Genomic DNA, 17,545 nt, shown 5'->3' on the forward strand with positions numbered 1-17,545 from the left:
TACAGTATCTGGTCGGCAGCTGGTTGCTACGGTAGAAAATGGGTGTGCTCTTGTAGCCTCGCGGGCAGCGTCCACTGCTGCTGTGCAGGTGATTTGCTGGGTTGGGCTGTGGCCGGCCGCTGGCTGGACCGGCCGCAGCGGCAGGCGTGCGCTGGCGGCCACGGTCAGGGCCACGAGGCGGGGCCGCCGCGCGATCGATGCTGCGGCCCAGACGCCGCCGCCTGGGCGACGCGGCGCGCCGTTCTGCCCGCGCCCGGCCGCGGCCCCGGCCCCTGCCTCGCCCGCTCGCTCACCACGAAACGCAGCTTCTACGCACGTCAGTACACCACCACGCATATTCTTCAAACAGTCGAATTCCCTGTATAAAACGGCGCAACTACCGAACTATGCGTCGTACGACCATATAAAGAGGCAACGCGGAAGAATTATGGGAACGAGATGGAAATCGGTAGGCGTAATGCACATGTACAGACAAGCAAGTGATTAGAATCTCAACAAAAAAAAGGATGATTACAGAGAAAGAGTTTCATAAACTGAGCAAGTCAGTAAGGCGTTGATCCACCCCAGGCTCTCATGCAAGCTTGGCACTGATTCATAGAGTTGTTAGCTGGTCTCCTGAGGGAGATCGTCCCAAATTCTGTCCAATTGGACGTTACATCTTTAAAAGCCCAAGCTTGGTTTCAGGCTCGAGCCCAAAATGTTCCAAACTTTCTCAGTTGGGGAGGGATCCGGCGACCTTGCTCACGAACGTAGGGTTCGGCAAGGAGGAAGAAAAGCTTTAGAAACTGTCATCGCTGTTTGCGGGCGGGCACTATATGCCTGAAATGTAAACCCAGGATCGCTTGCTACTAAGGGTAACAACAAGAATAACATCGTCGACGTACCACTTTGCTGCAGATGGCAACCAAAGGGTACCTGCTGTGGAAGGAAATGGCGCTCCAGACCATCACTTCTTGATTGTTGGCCGTATGGCTTGCGATATTCAGGTTGGTATCCCACTGCTGCCCACACACGTCTTGCGCCTGGAATCTCATTAGTTGGAGTACAGTTGTCTTCAGTGATGGTTAAAATGGCTCTGAGCACTATGGGACTTAACATTTGAGATCATCAGTCCCCTAGATTTAGAACTACTTAAGCCTAACTAACCTAAGGACATCACACACATCTACGTCCGAGGCAGGATTCGAACCTGCGACCGTAGCAGCAGCGCTGTTCCGGACTGAAGCGCCTAAAACCGCTCGGTCACAACGGACGGCTCTTCAGTGATGAATTCAGCTTCGAAATGAGCTTCGATGATCATCGAAGACGTGTCTGCAGACGGCCTGGGAAGCGGCGGGATACCAATCTGACAGTCGCCCGCCATACGGCCCAACAGCCAGGACTGGCCGTCTGGGATGCCATTTCTTTCCATAGCAGGAGCCCTTTGGTTGTCATCCGGGGAACACTTATGGCACAGCCCTACATCAATGTTTTACGCTCTGTTTTGTTGTCCTTCATGGCAAGCCATCCTGAGCTTACATTTGAGCGAGATAGTGCCCGCCTGCAAACTACAGCTTGTCTTCCTTCTTGCCGAACCTTACCTTGGCCGGCAACGTCGCTGCATCTCTCCCCAGTTGACCTTTGAAGACAGAGCTCTCCTACCATCTCGAGATTTTGAGATCCTAACGCGGAAAACTGGACAAAATTTCGCACGCTATCTTTCAGGTTGACATCAAACAATTCTATCAATTAGTGTCAAACCGTATAACTGCTTCCATAAGAGCAACAGCAGGACAAACGCGTTATTGACTTGCGCAATTTATGAATCTCTTTCTCTTCAATAAACCACCCAATATTCCTGAAACTGTAAAAATTTGTTTAACAGTAGATGTTCATCACATTTACTGATTTCCGTCCCAGTCGCACCCCCAAAATATAGTTAATATAGAGCTATGAAGTTTCGGGAATATATTCGTCTACATAACATATTTTAGTGAATAACATTGCAAGATTACAGGTAAATCGAAGCACGAGATAAGCCATTGCAAATGAGAAGGGTTGGTACATTAATGACAGGTGTACCCACCAGAATGTCGAACGTAAGCGTGCAGACGTGTTGGTTGGTTGGTTGGTTGTTTGGGGGAAGAGACCAAACAGCGAGGTTGTCGGTCTCATAGGATTAGGGAAGGATGGGGAAGGAAGTCGGCCGTGCCCTTTCAAAGGAACCATCCCGGCATTTGCCTGGAGCGATTTAGGGAAATCACGGAAAACCTAAATCAGGATGGCCGGACGCGGGATTCAACCGTCGTCCTCCCGAATGCGAGTCCAGTGTGCTAACCACTGCGCCACCTCGCTCGGTGCAGACGTGTATGCCTTGTGTTGTACAGGTGCTGGATGTAAGTTTGTGGGATGGAGTTCCATGCTTGTTGCACTTGGTCAGTCAATATAGAGACGATTAACGCTAGTTTTAGATAACGCTGGAGTTCTTGTCCGATGAGCCTTATATGTGTGCTCGGTTGGAGACAGATCTGGTGATGGAGCAGGCCAAGGCAACTTGTCGACACACTCTAGAGCTTGTTGGGTTTCAACAGCGATATGTAGGCGACCGTTAATCTGTGGGAAACATCGCCTGGGTTGCTGTTCGTGAATGGCAGAACAACACGTCGCATCAGCTGCCTGACGTACAAATGTGTAGTCAGGGTGCGTGGGTTTGCCGCGAGAGTGCTCCTGCTGTCATGCGAAATCGCATGCCAGAGACCATGGCTCCAGGTGTAGCTCCAGTGTGTCTCCAACGCAGACAGGTTGGTTGCAGGCCTCCAACTCGCTTCCTTATAACCAACATACTGCTGTCACTGGCACCGAACCAGAACCAGCTTTCATCAGGAAACACAACACATCTCCACCCTGCCATCCAATTAGGCTTCGCTTGACACTACTGAAATCGAAAATGGCAGTGGTTTGTGGACAGCGGGAGGTCTGGCTCGGAGCTGTCCTTGAAGTAACATTTCGTTATGTCTCTTTATGTCACTGTGCTTCTCAAGTTGCCGCCATTGATACAGTACGATGCACCACAGCCGTACGCCGCCCGGAACCCGTTGCGACAAGTGTTAATAGTGATGATGGGCTATCACTCACTGTCGAGTATCATTGTCCTCTTAGAAACTCAGTGTCTGTGGGATCTTAGGTGACTACACAAGCTATTCATATGGGGTTGCAGATTTTTCCACATTCTTGGTACACTTTTGTTCTGATGAGGACTGACTGTGTAGTGTTGCTTATCTTTGGGAACTCCCGCTGTTTCCTAGCATTACACTTGTCAGTTTCTGTTTTACGCCTCAGTGGCTCGAAGCTCTGTATTCCTTCCCAAACACTGCGACCCCATACTGCACTATTAAGTGCAGGGATTTTCCAGATAACAGTTTCAATTTGACCTGTTGTCCTTTAGCATATCTTTTTATCGTTGTTGTGGTTCTCCTAGTTTCGTTTGAGCATATTTTAGCTGGAAATACGTGCTTTGTTTTGGTACACGGGTACAATGATGTGGCTCCTTGGTGATCGTGGCTTCAGTAGCACTAGAGTTTGAAGAAGTAATGATGAAATTTGAAAATGCTTGTGAACTTAGTGTGACACCTGGAGAACGAAGGCGTCCTATCCCAGTAGAAGTTAATTGACGATATCGCTGTTGTTCTAACTGACCATGCAGCGCATTCCCCGACCAGAGCTTATTCTCGTGCAGCGTCACTAGAATTTTATATTCCTTGATAAACACTATGGAGAGTTTTGCGGTCTGTATTACACTGGTACCCGTGCAAGACCCTGAAGGTGCAACAACTGAAACCTCATGATCCTCAGCAGCGTTCTGAATTTGTTTTTCGGTTTCTGGCATGAATCGAAGTTGAAATCATGTGGTTGGGCAGTAATCTATGTAGTGACGAGGCTCATTTTGAAGTACAGGGTATAATGAGTAACAAAACTACTGAATTTGGGATATTTTTAAACCGCTTGCTGTGCAAGAAGAGCCGGTGCACTCACTGTAGCGTTTTGGAGTGTTGTGACACCTGCATAATAATGCGACCTCTTTGTATAGCATGTGATTCCTGCTTTGGAAGAGCGCGCGTGTGTGGAAACCACTGATTCCATGCAAGATGGTTAACGATAAAATCAACATTATGCCTTTCTCACTTGTTTGATTTTTTCTGCCCACGACTCGTTCCTATTCTATTACATATAGAAAAATTTCTTTACGTCTTTCTTGCATTCACGGCGCCAGATTTACACTGGGTGGCGAAAATTGAAACTAATATTTTACATGCTGAATCGGATCTGCATTAATGCATTAGCATATTTACCAAGTTTCGCTGCCATAGCCGTTGCTCTGGCTGGGTAGCCCCTATGGGGAGAACCCCCGTCAGAGTAAGTTGCATGATGGCGGATATCGTGTAGAAACGTTCTCCACTGAGTCCCTGATTTACAGTCGAACAGAAGAAGTTTTCTCTCTCTCAAATAAGCAAATGTTCTTTGTGGAAAATGTTGAAGACGTAGAAGTGCTTCCATCTTAATTAAAACTGCGAAAGCTACCCAGCCCCGTGCTTTGCCATCTTGTAAGGACTTGTGGTGTCCCTACTACACACCGTAGGAGTCTAAACATGGTAATGGTATGATTTTCGCAGGAATTAAAAGCTGCAGAGGGGAAAAAAACTACGTGAAAATTTGGAGAAATGTAGGATCCTTTTCGTACGTCGGGGTCCGCTAGACAACATGCTTGACACTGGGGAAAACACCTTAGCTTCTGAGGATTCGCTTCGAGAAAAGGTCAAACTCGTGATTTAGCGCTGAAATATGAAACCGTATTTTCCATCCCCGATGCGGTGTTTTGAACACCAGTGGTTCGGCCATTTGTGATCCTGGGGTGCTTACGACCCGATTCGTGGAGATTGTGGTCTTCCAATTATCGAAAACTCAACAAGTGCGCTTCTAGTTGCCTGTGTTAATCAGGAAAATTACCACCCTCCTCTATCCGCGAAGTGTGCTAAGAAAATTAAGGAACGCAAAATCCAGGAATTGAACGTTTACGCAGTCTCCAATATTCTGAAAAATACTATCACATGTATACCCTGTCTGAGTGACATCGAAGTGCGCCACTGCTATGGCCAAGTCGTTGATAGTACCAAGCACATAGACTATGGGAAGCAATAGACTCAACAAAAAAAAAGATTCAAATGGCTCTGAGCACTATGGGACTTAACATCTATGGTCATCAGTCCCCTAGAACTTAGAATTACTTAAACCTTTCTAACCTAAGGACATCACACAACACCCAGCCATCACGAGGCAGAGAAAATCCCTGACCCCGCCGGGAATCGAACCCAGGACCCCGGGCGTGGGAAGCGTGAACGCTACCGCACGATCACGAGATGCGGGCCACAATAAACTCTGCCCTCTCTAGGTTCCTGCAGCATTGTTTTCGGGAACCTCTACTCTCCTCACCTGGCCGGAGGAACAGCATCTTCCTTCAGCATCTATCGGTGGTAGGGGCCCTTGCTGGAACCATCTTCCTGGAAATCTACACCAAGCATTGGTTGACGGAGCCATGAACTGTGGATCCCAGGGTTGCATGATCCTCTTCACTTCTTATATCCATAGCGGATAAGCCCCCATAGGATCCTCGACCGCCAAAATCTGTGAATGAGCACAAGATGAAATTTCGGAAGAAGGCTACTCCGGTAACCACGGAGGCATCTAATAGCACGACGCCTTCAGATTGTGAACCGAAGGTCATTGATGTTGATACATACCCAGAAGTGGTGTGTAACACATCCTCCTGCCTTCTTGGCGCCTAACAAGTGTGCTCTTAACGTGATAATTCAATGTCATCGCAATACATATTACTGTCACCTTCTGGAGCTTTAATAATTAATTTCCTCCGGTTCTATGATCTGTGCTACTTTCCAATAAACATATTTTACTGCTCCAATTCTTCGAGGCTACGGTGCATTCTTTTAGAACAGTTCCACATGTGAGAACATGTGGAGGGTTCTGTACACTGGTTCACACAGCTGTCATCACTGAATGGATTCCTCTGTGTCCAACATTGAAAGAAATAGCAGTGATAGTACAAACGACCCCAGTGATCACCATTTGTAACGTTTATTTATTCCCAGAAACAGCACTTACATAGTTTGACATGACCATCTTAATACAGAAATTCCTTGCCTTCTGCTTTTCTCCTACCTGGGGAATATTTAATATGCACGATCCCCGTGGGGCTTGTATGAGCCCTCTCGTTGATCAACTTCTTTCACGACTTCATTTGTGTTTCCTCAGTGACGGTACCCCGACCCACTTCAGTGCCACCAATGGCATCTTTTCGGTTATCGACCATATGCCCTCTTCTTTCAGTCTCAGATTGCGTCATCGAGGTTGCGGGAGACGTTTATAACGCGACGCTGTAATTGCTATTCCTCCATCTATAGGTACCCTCCACCACTGGCCGGTGCCATGGTACTCAAAAGACATTGCAACAGCTATTCAGGGTCGTCAAAGAGCCGGGAAACATATCAAGCAGCATCTTTCAAGGACCAGCCTCATCACATTTATGTGGCTCCGGGCTCGCTATCTAGTTAAATAGAGTGAAAGTAAGTATTGAGGGCACTATGTCTCTTCCTTGGTAAAGTATCTATTTTCATCCTAGGTGTAGGCCAAACTTAATAGCCCAGTGGGCCGTCGAAGATCAACAATTGTTCCGGTTATCCTTCTTGACGGTAGTATTTGTACCAACGAGTTGGTTCTCAACTGAATACCTTTCCACTCACTTCGCGACAGCATTTACACCCTCTTCGCACTAGACTACGTTCCGAACACATAAAAAGGAAATTGTCCTTTACCGTCCTTCTCACGCCGAATTATATAATGACCCTTTCATTGACTGGGAAAATCACATGTTTCGTATGCAGGCTCTTATTCGATTCACAATCACATGATTCAACATCTGATTTCCCCAGGGTCTTCAACCGTATTTGTTTACAAGATGTTTAACTTCGCAGTAGCGAGATGATATCATTGTTTCTATCTTTAAACTAATCAAAAACCCACGTCCATGGACAGCTACCGACTGATTAGCATCACCAACGTGCTCTGCAGTCTGTTTGACAAGATGGTAGCCGTCAAAATTTATGCTGGCGTCTCAATTATGTGACTTTTTGTCCTCTATCTAAATGGTTCTTGGAAGGCACTACCTAGTTACTTTGAAAACTGCAGTCCAAGTGTTTTTTCCTAAACGCCGTCACCTCACTGAAGTGTTTTTGACCTACATAAGGTATACAACACCGTTTGGCGCCACGAAAATTTACACACACTCGATAACTGTGCTTTCAATATCCCATACTGATTTATATCAGCCAGTTTTTTATTCCACTGGTTGTTTCAGCTTAGAGCTGGCACATCACAATTCCCAAAGGGATGAAGAGAACGGCGTCCCAGCATCCCGCATGGCTTAATGCTGAGTGTTACACTATTCCTCATCACCATCAATGGACTAGTGACCTCCATCGCACCTCTGGTCATCCCTACTCTGTATGACGACTACTTTTGCGTTTGTTATAGCTCCAAATCTGTAGCCTTGGCAAAACTACAGCTATATGGTGTAATCCAAAAGACATCTGCTTCGTTTTCAGTTCAATTCCGCGAAAACGTGAGCCATGCCAGCTGTCATTATACCTCGGCTCTACTTGAGTACACACGATCATGGACGTCGTTGCACATTCCCGACTTTAGGGACCCCTCTTTGATAAAAAGCTGACATGGTTTGCCCACATTCGCCAACCAAAGACTATCTGCACATGACAACTTAATGCTCTGTGCTTCCTAGCCCACACATCTTGGAATGCAGATCACACTACTCTTCTCCATTCTTACGGGAATCTGGTCTCGTCATGATTGTGCTATGGTTGTCGGTTTATACCTCAGTGGCACCTTCAGCTTTGAAGTTATTGCACTCAGTACATCACCACAGAGTGAGACAGGTCATTGGCAGCTTCCAGATTAGTCTCATAGACAATTCTCCTTGCTGCAGCATGGAGCCTACCTCAGCAATTTCGACTCTACCAGCTCCTTCTCATTTACAGAGTCACCATCCAACAATTTCCTAATCGTCTAACTTATCAAATTGCTTTTGCATAACAGAAGACATCGACCCCAACAAACCCATCCTTGGGTAACATTTTCACTTCGTATGTGTCTCGAGGCTCTCTGCCAGGACTTCCGCCTACATCACTAAAACGTGCTCCCCGTGTTTTCCCGCATACCTTCCCTTGTTTGGTAACCGGGCAACGACTTAGAACCCATCTATTTCAAAGACCTAAAGTTTCAGTCGCGCCAGTGACGTTTTAGCGACCGTTCCTCTCAGTTGTTCAAGAGCAACTGGAAGATACCTTCATTAACGCTGATTGAAGTATGGATAGGATGGGATATAGTTTCAAATATTCCCCCAGTGAGGAACAACATTTGTTGCTGGGAACCTGTAGTGTTTCACGGTTTATCTGATAGCCATTAACAGAACCCTACTTTTCATTAAACTGCCCTCCCTCGACCACGTTTTAGTTTATAGCCATTCAAGGTACTGATCGATGTTGCTCTTGTCGCCCTGTGATATCTGCTTCTCATAATCTTGTTCTGACATCATTTGTCTTTATCTGTGCCCCTAGATAAATGGATATTCTGAGAAATGAACTGGCCCAACGTTTGGCAAGGGAAGAGACTCTCGTCCAATGTCCCCTTTTACAGATTTTCGGGAGGAAAACACTAGCCATTTGAAAGTGGCCACGAGTCTGACTGGTGAAATGTCGTGGAACGTTTACGGCTTGACTCAGCCAGACACCTGACAGTTCTACAAACCTCTTTCACTCTGTTTTAATTGGTTCTGTACAAGGTTTGCCCTTTTTTCTACCGTACGCTACTTTCGAATAAAGCGCTAGCAATCCAATGAATAGTGGGTGCCATTCCCATCTTTTACACTTGGTCTATAACGGATCGTGGAGTAAGACGGCTGTGGGAGGGGACGCTCCCGTCTCGTGCGGGGGCCCTGGGGGGACACTCGCAGGGCCCGGCATCGCACAGACTGATTATTTCTCTCACCTCATTTCATTATTGTTGGTCCAATTCTTGTACAATACGTTTAGCTTTCTCACTTTTACTGTCACGTACTTCCCGGCTAGACGCCATTCTTTACTCTGCAACTGTCTTCGCGCTTCATCTGTTTGGCGGGAGGTCAGATGCAGGTGGGGTTTCTCTCGCCACAGATGATCCCTGAGGGGGGTCGTCGTCTGCTCGTTGACCTACGTACTGTCATAATTCTATAAACGATTTCTCAGCCCTGGCTATAATATTGGTTACAATTCTTCGATTTTACCACACCTACATACTCCCGTAATTCTATAGAATTTGTGGCTAAATTCACTAACTCCAAACGAACTGTCTCTTGATCGAGGAGCTGACGGTCTCGTTATTTAGTTACTTAATCCCCCGTCCCCAACCAATCACGCAACGTTTGCAGTCACTGGTGCAAGAACTTCTATACAGACAGAGATTCCTTCGATATCACTGCTACAACAGTGCGATGTTTTAAATCGAGGTGGATCATCTAAACTTGAGTGCAGACTTCATCTTTGAGTTTAATCCTGAGAAAACAGATCAGGGGAGTCAGGCCAACTGATAACGCCTTCACATTCTATCCGGTGGCCGGGAAAGAACTGGGCGAACTATTTCCCCTCCACAAGCGAATAGTGAACCGGGCACGCATTATACTGGCAGCACATACATCTAAGTATTTTAACTGGGACTCCCTCCGGGAAAGTCGATAGCAGTACGGTAATAAATTGTGCGTATCTTTTACCCGTTACTGAAGTAGGTAACGGTGACTTGGTCCCCAATATCCCCGTACCAAACATTCACACTCCACTGCCACTGATCGTTAACAAATGGTTCAAATGGCTCTGAGCACTATGGGACTTAACATCTAAGGTCATCAGTCCCCTAGACTTAGAACTACTGAAACCTAACTACCCTAAGACAGCAGACACATCCATGCCTGAGGCAGGATTCGAAACTGCGACCGTAGCAGCAGCGCCGTTCCGGACTGAAGCGCCTAGAACCGCTCGGCCACAACGGCCGGCGATCATTAACAGCCTCAGTCAGTGCGGATTCTTATTGGCTTAATAAAGCGTATTACTTACATACAAGTTTTTATGATTCTTAAAGGTACGTTCATTGGTAAAGATAATTCTTTGGGGAAAGAACCTATAGCCCTTATATAGCATCAGAACCGAGCGACGGAATTCCATGCGCCTTCTGCAGTCCCTCTGCTTAACCGGCTGGTTAAGTAACACGTAGAGGCACTCCCGTTAGCACATGGATTATGAGCAACAATTTCGTACACTCCTCTCGTTGCATTCTTCCTACTTACGCTGTGTCTAGTACTCTTCCAGTAGTAACTCTTTTCTCATTTGCTGAATTGTGAATCTTGTTGACACAGTCTGTCGGGATAGCTTTTCACGCACAAGTCATCTGTTGTCCTCGTGTTCCTTCCTCATTCTCCATTAATAAGTTCCATATCTAATTGCTCTTAGTTTATGAATGACACTTTCTTTTGTAAGTAATGGTACTCGACGGGGGTGAACGACACTGGCAGAATGAAAGCCACATTTCCTCTGTGCTCCATTTATGCTAGCATTGTGGCGGAGTAATGTTCAGTTTCCTTCTTATCTGATGTTATGTGTTAGCTTATTTGGTTATGAAATCACGAACTTCGGCATAATACAGGAATCGGTTTCATCTTCAAAACAGATAAGTCTTGTTCTAAATATTATAATTACTCAGAAACTAGTAATCGGTTTTGGAAAGTGAAACGCTGTGGAATCTATCTCTTCTAGAATTAAGATATAATCCGTGGAAATGATTATAGTTTCATTCCAAAAAGCGAAGTTTACGCTAGCGTCTCTGTAACTAATACAGCTAAGAAGTAAAGTGAAAACTTTCTCAGAATTACAGTATATTAAACGAGTACCGATATTTTGAGATGAAAATGTTACGTGAATCACTGTGTATAACATGCCACTGAGAGACAGAGAGTGTATTGAAAAATATTTCGGTATACAGAAATAAGAATAATAACTATTTCAGAAGTAGTTTCTTGAAGGAATAAATCTTAGCCTAAACCTTTATTTATTTTAACATTAGCTTTAAAAATTCATTAATGTTTCTGGCTCTTGCAGAGCTACGGCATTGGAAAATTTGTAAATTTATGGAACCAAACTGCATGGATCATCGGTCCATAAGCTTACACACTACTTAATCTAACTTACGCTAAGGACAACACACACACCCACGCCCGAGGGAGGACTCGAACCTCCGACGTGGCAAGCCGCGCGGACCGTGACAGGACGCCTTGGACCGCCTGGCTACCCCGCGCAGCGCTACAGCATTGATAAAGCGCTCTACAAGATAATTAATATGAATTCCACTCCGATAGTATATATTATTTACCTTTCTAAAGTGTCTGTGTTTGTTATTCGCTTCAGAAATTCATGTATTCTGTAGTTTTGAGATTTTCCTAATTTTGGTCAGAACATTATAACCACTGAGACTAGCGTCAAATCATAAGACATAGAAGGCATGTCTCAGAACATGATTTAATATACTTCGAAATGCACTGTAGGAAGTTAGTGTATTTTAACTATTGTCTGCTGCTGTTCACAGTGTAGGACTATTATTAGAGAGGAATTAAGGTTGTCTAATCGGATTTAGGTTCTCCGCATATTCCCGGAATAGCTGAAGGCAAATTTGAGCACGCTTCCGTTCACAACAACACGGCCGTTGTCCTTCCCCATAATCTTCCACTCGATTTTAATACTTTTGCACGAAGTTTAGAAGCAGCGCAGAGCCTATCGATCACAGAGAGTGAAATGTAATTACCGTTTATGCCTCGTGGATTAACTAATTTCGAACAGTCAATAAATTATTTGGTTACACTATAAAGAGAACAAATTATATAATTAGTTGACCTTTAATTCAACTGTTTCTTATAAGTTCGAAGTAGAGTAACTCATATCTAGAAATATATCTTCCATGTCTTCCGGTTTCATGCTGAGGTTTTTACCAAAATTAAGAAAATTACTGTGCATAAGTAAGATATTCATTGCGCACATATGATTATTCTATTTACTTATTTTGTGTTTTATGTTTAATCAAAACAATTACGGAGAGCTGTAAAGATTATCACGTTGTTCAGCGTCTTTGCTCAAAAATTATAATATCATCGGTGGAACGTAATACTCTTCATAGTATCTCGAAACGACGAGACACGTTTAGCTTGCTAAAGATGCAGTGCTACACTAGGGTCTGATAAAGTAGTCCACTAACAGTATGACGTGACGAGTAATCGACCACAGAAAATCAGATATTGATCTGTTCCAATAGAACGTTGTCATCATCATCATTACCAATAATGCACTGTTATTTCACGATTTCCGTCAATTAAGTACTTTGAAATTGGTGGATATTCGAAAGTGGGAAAGTTACCTACCTCAGTGAAAGATGTGCGGAAACATAAACACAGCGAGATACCAGTACTTGCCGTTCTTAGATACTAAACAATGTCACTTGATTGGATGCTACACATGTAACAAGTGTGTACAGACGTTCTCAGTCTTCCTACACTTGCGCGAGTCTAATATTTAGAACTTCGAAGTAAGATGGACGTCTGTCCATTGACTAAAGATGACGAAGGGAACCCCACATCGTAACTAGAAGAGACAACCAATCGTTGAAAACTGTTTTGGCAACCAGCACTGCTCTGTTTCGACGCTCACGACAGAAATTCGTGCTCTATCAGCACCTAACACATCGGCGAAGGGAATGGCGTAAACATGGTTCTCACAGACCAGCAACTGATGTGTGCCTCACGTAATGCGGACACATGGCGGAGTTGACACTCGCTTAATTTAAAGCGACTCCAATTATTCGTTAATCAGTGGAGAAAACAAGATGTGAAGTGAACAGTAACGGATTCTCATGTTAAATTTTTACAGCAGTGTTCAAGTACGAAGAAAACTGAGTACATTGCATATCACGGTCTCTCTAGAGCCTACTCTAAAATGTACAGATGTTATGTGAAATTTCTTACGATAAAACAAACAGGAGAATGATTTCATTCAATGAACATGTAGGATATGGATGGACCTCTTCTGAACTCATTTTTAAGTGTGTCTTTGCTTCAGTATTATTTGCAATGTTAACTTGACGTTGGAGCACAAAGCTTTAATTGGACTGCTCTAACATCAATTTTTCAAGAGAGAAGATTTTTTTTTTTCGTTTGCTTTTTCATTTAGTCGTGTCGCTCATGTCTTCGTTCAAGCCTTTGCTTCTTGTGTGTCAAGACCCTCAAATGTACTTGTATCGTAACAGCTACTGTGATGGTAGTGGAGTATTCTGTTTGCTCTGTCGCTGTCAATCATGATGAAGATATGAGAAAGATGACAACAGAAATTGTGCCGACACGTAGTCCACCGCTCTCGAAAAGTACAACGCGAACCACTGAGAAACCTTACCCTCTCATACGACGGACCTTCATCATTAGCAGTGCCACGGTTTCTCATTTCATGAGACACTGAGAAGAGGTCTGAAAATTAACCTTAATTTCACGTTGGTCCAAAGTCAGGTAATCAGAAATTTGACTGCCTCTACCGTTCCTCCTCGTGCCCATCCAGTAATGATGAAAAGTTTGTCTTCTACCTGGACTCGAATATCTGTCTCTTTGTGGAGAGCCTGCAAACAGGCGAGAGATAGTACCCGGCAGAAAAAGAGGCAAATGTTTCTGTAAGTAAAAAGGCATGTTCAAAATCCACTGCACTACATGAAGTGAACTACGAATCTCTTTACCTGTAATTTTACGTAGCGTACATATCCCACTTTAAAACCGTAGGCCTTACTTTGAACAGAAATTTCTGAGATATGCGTTTATGAACACAGCATTCTATTTAAGTGAATCACGGACTGAGGGAAAATTTGGATTTGAGTCGTTTGATATATGATGCTACAGGATGATACTGAAAATTAAGTGCACTGATAATATTGTGGAAGCAGGCAGCTGAGGCCAGTCTGAAAACACGTGACTACCCCTGGAAGTTATAAAAAGAGAAGTACAGTTTTATATACTACAAGTAGTTGCACTTGGTGCAAACTTTCCATTAGTTTCTACAATCGCTACTGAAGAAATTATCGTAGAAAAAATTCTACGTCGTGATACAGCTAGATAGTAGTACATCAATTTCATTACTGTTGAAAGAAGATTAAAACACAAAAAGATAAGACTGTCTTTTGCATGGCATGAGATCCTTCTTTTCTAATTTTCACAGCTCTTTCTACCTTTCTGGGAATGCATACACTGTATTCTCTGGTTCACGCTCAATAATGTTACCATCTGAGTCAGACATACAGCAAGAACCGGTAGATCGTAGAATCATGCTGTTCACACTGCTACTGAACAAGTACATAGCTACCGCTGGCAGAGTAATAATCCCTAAAGCCTTTAATATCTCTTAATAATATGCCACCGTTCGTTTCCATCACTCCCAACTTGGATTGCGAGATGCGTAATTGAACAACAGTAAGGGTCTCTGTATTATATCTCCTATGCTTTAATAAAGTCAGTTCAGGTGAAGCATAGGCATGCGTGTGAAACCGAATCAGAACCACTTCGTTTCTATGTCTGTACCTCCTACTTACATTTTCACAAAAGAAAATGATTCATCCGCTACAGGAACTGAAAGATTAATTTTTGTTGCAGTAATTCTCAGATCTTTGGTCACAGGAAACGGCGTATTATTTTAAACTCTGACATAAAAGCCGAATTAAGAAAAATATGATTTGTCGCAAACTAAATAAAAAGTATTAAATGAGCAGTATAGTAGGCTGAATACTGCACCAGGCATATATGAAACAGTTTTTGAATGGAAATGAAATACATTCATGGGTACAGAGAATGTTAGTGGAGCTACCTCATACGTAACAATATTATCAACAAAGGAACGAAATAATGTAATAATAATTTTGAACGCATGAAACTGCGGGGATATAGACGCAAGGTTATTGACGATACTAGTTTTAAATGACTAAATTAGGAGCATATTGTAGGCGATTCACAGTGTTATTACCGACTGCTGATAAATTTATGTTTAGGAACATCTGTATAACGAGAAACAGTCGTGAACGTTGGCGTGTGAGTCATAACGCCAAATGCTTCCGAACGTAGGAACGTAATTCATCAGCATACTTTTAAGCAAGGTGGATACTGGGAGCAGTCAGGAGAGATTGACACAGCGGAATAGCTCAGTACCAGGAATTAGCGTGCAACGTGAGATAGGACCCCGCGGTTGTAGAAAATGTGAGGGGAAATTGTGTGAATAGAATATTGCGCACAAGAATGACGGGAGGAGAGATGTAAGCAAGAGCTATAATGTAAGTAGGTCGTGAGAACAGAAGACCAGCTGAACCACCAACAAAGACGTAGCTAACTAAACAAGAGGAAGATCTGAGAGGATGAGGTTGACCAAAACAGCGTTTACAAAAGCACCAAATAATGCAAAATGGGGACTGGTGAGGAGATTACTGAATGAAGTTGCTCTTCATCTTTGCATTGAGTAGGTGTCACTTAAACATGAATTAAATACTGAGAACGTACCTTCAGTGGCACTTATTATGTCTCTGTACTGTCGCTGAAGAGAATAAGTTTCAGGAAGTTTTCGTACAGCAGAAAACAAGAGAAAATCATACAAATGATGTTCACCGCTGGACGACTTCTCTCGATGACATACGTACATACGAGGTAGCACTGTTGCTTTCTAACAGTGCAGTGAGAACAAATATGGCGCGGTGCTGTTCTGCGTCAGAAATGTGGTGACTAATGAGCATCTGCTTCAGTTTATCGATGATTGTCAAGGGCGCTGTTGGACAATGGAGGTTGATTGCTCTGGTCGATAGTCGACGAGTGTTCAAGTCAATCTCGTGGACGCTGCAGTGGCACTATGATCAGACCTAAACCTGAGACCTCAGTGTGACTAACGCCGTGTTCAGTAAAACTAAATTTAATTCACGGAAGTGATCACATTTTTGTATTACGAAATATGATCTGTTTCGTTACTGAAACCTGTGCACTCATTACTCTCAGCTTCGTTCATGACGTTAATTACGAAACACCTGAGCCGGCCGAAGTGGCCGAGCGGTTCTAGGCGCTACAGTCTGGAACAGCGCAACCGCTACGTTACCAGGTTCCAATCCAGCCTTGGGCATGGATGTGTGTGATGTTCTTAGGTTAGTTGGGTTTAATTAGTTCTAAGTTCTAGAGGACTGATGACCGCAGAAGTTAAGTCCCACAGTGCTCAGAGCTATTTGAGCCATATGAACCCAATCACCTGAAGATACTTAAAAGATGTAGCAGGCTAGAGCAATGCCACGAAAAATCAAAAGCAAAACGTGAATTTAGGATTTAAGCCGAAATGTAAAGGGTATTGTCACTTTTGGGCTGAAGAGGATAGAAGTAAAATCTTTAACTCCTCGGGGTGACAAGTTAAGCAGTTTCAGCTGCGTCAACATACTACATTGCAAGGTCTCTAAAGTTGCAACATCCAGAATACGTCTTGCAAGAAACGTCAAGTCGGCATATTGGCTACGACATATTACAATATGTAGATGATTAGTATTTCAGCACAACTGTACAAATTAGTTAAGGGTAATGCCATCTACGTTCTTTATATAAGGAAACATTACTCATCCTCTTTCTCATTCAGAAGTTACTTTTCAAGGTTACTTATTTGCCTCGTGTTAGAAGGAGAACGGTTTGCCAGAAAGTGTCGGAATTCGACTGCGGCAGGATCGTGCCCTGTCCAGATTGTGAATCATAAATGAGTGATATGGTTTCTCGCGTTGCTCGGGATCCCACGACGGTCATCCGAATACAGAATACATCGATTCTGTAGGATAATTCTCAACGGTATGCAAGATCTCAAAGTTCCACGTGACCGTCACCCGAGAGGGCAAATATCGTTCGCCCGACTGTACACAACCGTATAATCACGAGAAATAAGTCTCTTGAGTGTGAAAATCGGCTTGTTCCCAGCAATATGAGCAGACACACTTCCAGCGCCACGGCATCTGGTTCAACAACGGACTGTCAGGACGGCGAGCGTTGTTGCGTTTTCCCTTGAGGGCGCAACAGAAAGAGGTGCGGCATCAGTGATGCACTAAGCGACGGTAATGGACACGGCACTGGCACGTAATCTTTTCAGTCGAGACTCTGTTCTGCGTACAGCATCACGATGGACATACCCGTGTTCGGAAGCACCAAGGAGAACGAACGTTGCCAGAGTGCAGTCATCATATTCATGTGGGCTCAGCGTCTTGCTCCATAGTATGCGTGCCATTGCTTACACAACAGCTTGTGGATCGCATAGCTGATAATATGGACAGTAGCCGTCACATCTCTGATGATTTCAGATCGGTGGCTACGCCCCATATT

The 17,545-nt window shown here is 44.1% G+C and overlaps 1 protein-coding gene across 2 annotated transcripts in view; it reads right to left on the bottom strand.

Moving 5' to 3' along the window:
* LOC126329483 (glucose dehydrogenase [FAD, quinone]-like) overlaps positions 1 to 17,545 on the bottom strand; it is a 170,500-nt gene that overhangs the window by 115,148 nt on the left and 37,807 nt on the right. Inside the window, exon 1 of one of the 2 annotated variants that reach the window (XM_049996161.1) lies at positions 12,557 to 12,812. The exons of the other annotated variant lie outside the window; for it this stretch is intronic. The gene's annotated coding sequence lies outside the window, so the exon portion shown is untranslated. Of the gene's footprint in view, positions 1 to 12,556; positions 12,813 to 17,545 lie in introns of those variants that run through there. 2 annotated transcript variants of the gene reach the window in all.

The sequence above is a fragment of the Schistocerca gregaria genome, chromosome 2 (assembly GCF_023897955.1).
Source record: "Schistocerca gregaria isolate iqSchGreg1 chromosome 2, iqSchGreg1.2, whole genome shotgun sequence".
Taxonomy (NCBI): domain Eukaryota; kingdom Metazoa; phylum Arthropoda; class Insecta; order Orthoptera; family Acrididae; genus Schistocerca; species Schistocerca gregaria.